The 6,000-nt window shown below is 48.4% G+C and overlaps 1 protein-coding gene across 3 annotated transcripts in view; it reads right to left on the reverse strand.

The window, feature by feature from the left end:
- The window catches only part of LOC142467271 (phosphoribosyl pyrophosphate synthase-associated protein 2-like), a 197,390-nt gene that overhangs the window by 122,029 nt on the left and 69,361 nt on the right, over nt 1-6,000 (reverse strand). The gene's annotated exons all lie outside the window — the stretch shown is intronic.

A 6,000-nucleotide genomic window follows, 5' to 3' on the forward strand; every position in this document is an offset into this window, starting at 1 on the left:
GAGCTAAAATCGGGACAGGGCAGAAAAAAACGGGACTGTCCCGGCAAAACCGGGACGAATGGTCACCCTACTTACAGACTATTCACTTGAGTGGACCATAAAGTGTCTTATAGAGGGAACTCTAAGGTGTCTTAAGATGCATTAAGATATATTATGTATGTAAATATTTATTTATATAGCGCTTTATAAGAGAGGCAATACAGTACAGAGAATTATAGTACAATAAGTGCAACAAACAAAATCAGACAATAGGAAAGGAAATCCCTGGCCTGCAGAGCTTACAGTCTTAATGCTAGATCCATGGAACTCTGTTGTGTTTATGCTAATAACGGGACATTCCTGAAATTGGTACCTGACCCTGTGTGGTAGGCAGAGACACAGGGGCAGTGCCTGCCAATATCATAAAGAGCAGTGCACTTCCTATTTAGTAGAAGTGTGTGTCAGAGTTAAGAGTTCAGTCCAGAGTTAGAGTCTGCTGAGTCTGTCACCTGGCTGGCCCAGGGTGACAGAGAGAGCCTATATCAATTGGCCGTTGGAGAAGGGGAGCCATCAGCCTCTGAGTAGAGCTGATGCAACCTTAGTTAGGGAGGTGGACCAATTCCTCTCACCCTGTTTAGGGGGCGAGGGAAGAGCTAGCCCCACCCTGGGTGCCCTTGACCTGGGGTGGTGGCAGGGACACAGAGACCATCCTGAGGGAGAGCAGTCCTGTGTGGAGGAAGACACCCTGTACCTGATTGATAGTCTTGTTACTGCTATTCTGCTGCTGTGAATAAAGAGCTGCGGCTGCTTTTAAAGATATACAGTGTGAGACTGGAATCTCTCATCCCCGAGGGGGGGGGGGTAGGACTCTCTGGAAGGATTCCACCCGTATTCCTGGGGCTCAGAGATGGAGGAGCAGCACCATTACATACATAGTTACATAGTAGATGAGGTTGAAAAAAGACGTACGTCCATCAAGTTCAACCTATGCTAAATTCAGACAACAGATACTTAATTCTATATCTATACTTACTTATTGATCCAGAGGAAGGCAAACAAAAAACACCATTAAGGGGAAAAATTAATTCCTTCCTGACTCCAAGAATTGGCAATCGGATTAATCCCTGGATCAACATCCTTCCCATATATACTTATTTGGTATATCCCTGTATACCTGTCCCATCTAAAAAGATGTCCAACCCTTTTTTGAACAAATCTATTGTATCTGCCATCACAGAAAAGTGATATAGCGCACCGCGATCCAAAAGAAGAACAGGTCTGGCCAAAAATGAAGAATCTTTATTGAGGTATCATAAAATCAAGGGCTGCATCCCTTGATTTTATGATACCTCAATAAAGATTCTTCATTTTTGGCCAGACCTGTTCTTCTTTTGGATCGCGGTGCGCTATATCATTTTTCTGCACTTCTGGACATCACTCTACAGCAGCACGCGATGGAGGGGAAATTCTGGTGAAAGCAGTGGTACAGTGAGTACATAGGGCCAGCCCAATGAGGCAGAGGAGGCTGTCCTAGGACTACCTACCCCTGCCTTCAGGGTATCATCTGGTGCCCGAATTTATTGAGACTCTAATGAATGTATCTTAAAATTGTCAAAATCCAGACTGCATTCCCCTCCTACCTGTGTATAAGGACACTCTAGAGCACCTTACTCTATCCTATCTGCCATCACAGTCTCCATGGGTAATGAGTTCCACATTTTAACTGCCCTTACTATAAAGAACCCTTTCCTTTGTTGCTGGTGAAATTTCCTTTCCTCCAACCTTAAGGGATGGCCCCGAGTCCTTTGTACTGCCCGTGGGATGAATAGTTCTTTTGAAAGCTCCTTGTATTGTCCCTGAATATATTTGTATATAGTTATATATCCCCTCTTAGACGCCTCTTTTCTAATGTAAATAAATCCAATATAGCTAGCCTCTCCTCATAAGTTAGAATGTCCATCCCCTTTATTAATTTGGTGGCTCTTCTCTGCACTCTCTCTAGTTCCATAATGTCTTTTCTTAGGATTGGTGCCCAAAATTGTACTCCATATTCAAGGTGTGGTCTTACTAATGCTTTGTAAAGGGGCATAATTATGTCTACTTCCCTTCCATCCATTGCCCGTTTGATGCAAGATAAGATCTTGTTTGCCTTTGCAGCTACTGCATGACATTGGGCACTATTGCTAAGCCTGCTGTCTACAAGCACCCCTAAATCCTTCTCCATCAAGGATTCCCCCAATATATCTCCATTTAATTTGTAAGTTGCCTTTTTATTCTTGCATCCCAAATGCATAACCTTACATTTATCTGTATTAAACCTCATTTGCCATTTACCTGCCCACGTTTCCAGTCTCTCCAAGTCCTTCTGAAGAGAAATTTCATCCTGCTCTGATGAGACGGAGGCATTCACCCCAGAAACCTGATCCTGTCATCCCCCATACCATCGCGGGAGACTCAGGCCCCCCTGTTGCCAGCAGGTATGCACCACACTCAGACACGTAGCCAGACCCTAGTACAGAGGAGGGGGGCCCGATCTGCGATTGGCCCAGGGAAGGGGGGCTACATTGGGAATCGATGTTATTTTTCTTCATATTAATGGGTATCCTCAAAGCGAATGATATGCCAAAATGACGTCCATTAGCAAAACTACAATTGTTTCTTCACTTTTTCTGCTTGATCAATAGGGTGACCAGATTTCGAAAATGAAAAACCGGGACACCTTAAAAAATAATTTATTAAACAAATTACATCACGTGACACCCCCCGTTGCCATGACAACAAGACACTCTGATGCCCCTGCAGTGTTAGTGTGTATAGAGGTGGGGGCTTTGCTTGGGCCCTTCAACTCTTACAGCCAGGGCATTATTGGCCAGGAATGCCCAGTTCGGAGGGGATTACTACTTCAAAATGTATTTGATTCGTAACAAAATCAAAAAACTCTAATACCAATAACTAACAACCACAGACAATGATAATCTAAACCATCAAATAAAATGTCTACGGCCCTTGTTCAAGCATGTTTGTGGTACTTACCAGATAAATCAGTGCCTGCAATCCACGACTGTATCCGCCTCTCCGAGCGTCTGAAAGCAATCCAGCGTTCCTGGTGTGTGGCTGAAGAGGTGAGGGACTCCCTCCTCTCAAACGGAAAAGAAGAGCAAAAAATAGAGTTGGAACATACCTATCATACAGGGATGAGAGAGAGAGACAGAGAATGAGAGAGAGACAGAGAATGAGAGACAGAGAATGAGAGAGAGACAGAGAATGAGAGAGAGACAGAGAGAGAGAGAGACAGAGAATGAGAGAGAGACAGAGAGAGGGACATAGGGAGAGAGAGAGACACAGAGAGAGAGAGACAGACACAGAGAGAGAGAGAGACAAAAGTAATGTACTGTATAACCATTATACCGTACCCCCTAGTATTCGTGTAATCATTGTCCCACACCCCCTTTTACTCACGCTTTGGCAATACTGAAATGTTCTTTTGACAGAGACACACAGAGAGAAACAGAGACACACAGAGAGAGACAGAGACACAGAGAGAGAGACAGAGACACAGAGAGAGAGACAGAGACACAGAGAGACACACAGAGAGAGACAGAGACACACAGAGAGAGACAGAGACACACAGAGAGAGACAGAGACACAGAGAGAGAGAGAGAGAGAGACACGGGCCTATTTAGTAAGCGTCGATAAGGCTGCGTCTATAGTATTTCAGACGGAGGGAAGGCACACACGCTGCAATACACTTGCTGAAGCCTGAGCTTTTTTATGGCTTTGCAGGGTATGCAGCGGGTGCGATTGGGGGCGTGGCAATAAATATTTGGAGGCGTGGCAATAACGTTCCGGCGCGGACGTCACTTCCCTACCTCACATCCCGATCCACCGGCATTTTTTCAGATGCAGCATCTGAAGCACTGTGCAGACAAGAAGAAAAATGCACACAATGCGCACCAGAGATTAAAATATAGTAAATTATTTATTAATAAAACAAGAAATAACCGAGGAGGATCCAACCCCACCTCAGTACTTTCTTCTCGTTGCTATTGCCACACTATACGTCCTGACGCCGGAAGGGAAGTTGGTACGCGACCAAGACGAGACACCGGATTTACAGTGGAACCACAACATACCACAGATTGCTGGAGGACCACACTGCGAGGGGCGCAGCCTATCGAGTTTCCCGGTCATCGTCCAAAGTCTGGAGCTGCGGAGTGACCACCGGATTACCACGGAGCCCGAGCCTGTCTCACACAATGCTTTTACCAAACGGATGTTTGTGAGTTTGCTATTTTTATCTTGTCCAGGAAATGAAATTGTTAAACCGAATTTACACATGGAGCGGGCGCTTTCTCTTCTTTTTTTTGTTTAGATATCTATCGAGGAGGTGGTTGTTTCCCTGAAGAGAGCTGCCAGGGCTCCAGAGGACGCCCGAATTGGATCCTTTTATGATTGAGTTATAACATAGCTATTAGAGCTAGGTTTCTGGACTTTTATTGTGTTTAGGCATAGTGTTTATTATTATTTTATTACAGCTACTTTTTAGTAATTGCACTGTTATTAATTCTGACCACTAATTCTCACTGCCATTATAATCTCTCTCTAGCCACAACCAAATTGCTATATCAGATATACCGTATTTCCTCGATTCTAAGACGCACTTTTTTTCCCAATTTCACATCTCTGAAATAGGGGTGCGTTTTAGAATCGATGTACTAAAAAAAAAAAAAAAAAAACCTGCTTGGGGGCGCTGCAGACAGAGGGCGTGCAGCTTTCAGCGTTTTACCAAAAAGCGCGGTAGCCGTCTGCTTGAGCCACGGCCCCCCGCCCGCTCTCCCCCTTGTCTCAGTTTGTTGCTTGAAGTGCTGGCCCCCCCTCTGCGACCCACAGCAGTGCGGCTGTAGCGGCACCACCAGCTGACCGTCCCTGACTGCTACTCACAGCTTCCAGCCCCACGAGCCCTCTGCTACTCACAGCTTCCAGCCCCACGAGCCCTCTGCTACTCACAGCTTCCAGCCCCACGAGCCCTCTGCTACTCACAGCTTCCAGCCCCACGAGCCCTCTGCTACTCACAGCTTCCAGCCCCACGAGCCCTCTGCTACTCACAGCTTCCAGCCCCACGAGCCCTCTGCTACTCACAGCTTCCAGCCCCACGAGCCCTCTGCTACTCACAGCTTCCTGCCCCACGAGCCCTCTGCTACTCACAGCTTCCAGCCCCACGAGCCCTCTGCTACTCACAGCTTCCAGCCCCACGAGCCCTCTGCTACTCACAGCTTCCAGCCCCACGAGCCCTCTGCTACTCACAGCTTCCAGCCCCACGAGCCCTCTGCTACTCACAGCTTCCAGCCCCACGAGCCCTCTGCTACTCACAGCTTCCAGCCCCACGAGCCCTCTGCTACTCACAGCTTCCAGCCCCACGAACCCTCTGCTACTCACAGCTTCCAGCCCCACGAGCCCTCTGCTACACACAGCTTCCAGCCCCACGAGCCCTCTGCTACTCACAGCTTCCTGCCCCACGAGCCCTCTGCTACTCACAGCTTCCAGCCCCACGAGCCCTCTGCTACTCACAGCTTCCAGCCCCACGAGCCCTCTGCTACTCACAGCTTCCAGCCCCACGAGCCCTCTGCTACTCACAGCTTCCAGCCCCACGAGCCCTCTGCTACTCACAGCTTCCAGCCCCACGAGCCCTCTGCTACTCACAGCTTCCAGCCCCACGAGCCCTCTGCTACTCACAGCTTCCAGCCCCACGAACCCTCTGCTACTCACAGCTTCCAGCCCCACGAGCCCTCTGCTACTCACAGCTTCCAGCCCCACGAGCCCTCTGCTACTCACAGCTTCCAGCCCCACGAGCCCTCTGCTACTCACAGCTTCCAGCCCCACGAGCCCTCTGCTACTCACAGCTTCCTGCCCCACTACTCACAGTTTCCTGCCCCATTAACCCTCCGCCCCCCCTCTGCTACTCAGTTTCCTGCCCCATTAACCCTCCGCCCCCCCCCCTCTGCTACTCACAGCTTCCTGCCC

This window comes from Ascaphus truei, chromosome 16, assembly GCF_040206685.1.
Source record: "Ascaphus truei isolate aAscTru1 chromosome 16, aAscTru1.hap1, whole genome shotgun sequence".
Taxonomy (NCBI): Eukaryota; Metazoa; Chordata; class Amphibia; order Anura; family Ascaphidae; genus Ascaphus; species Ascaphus truei.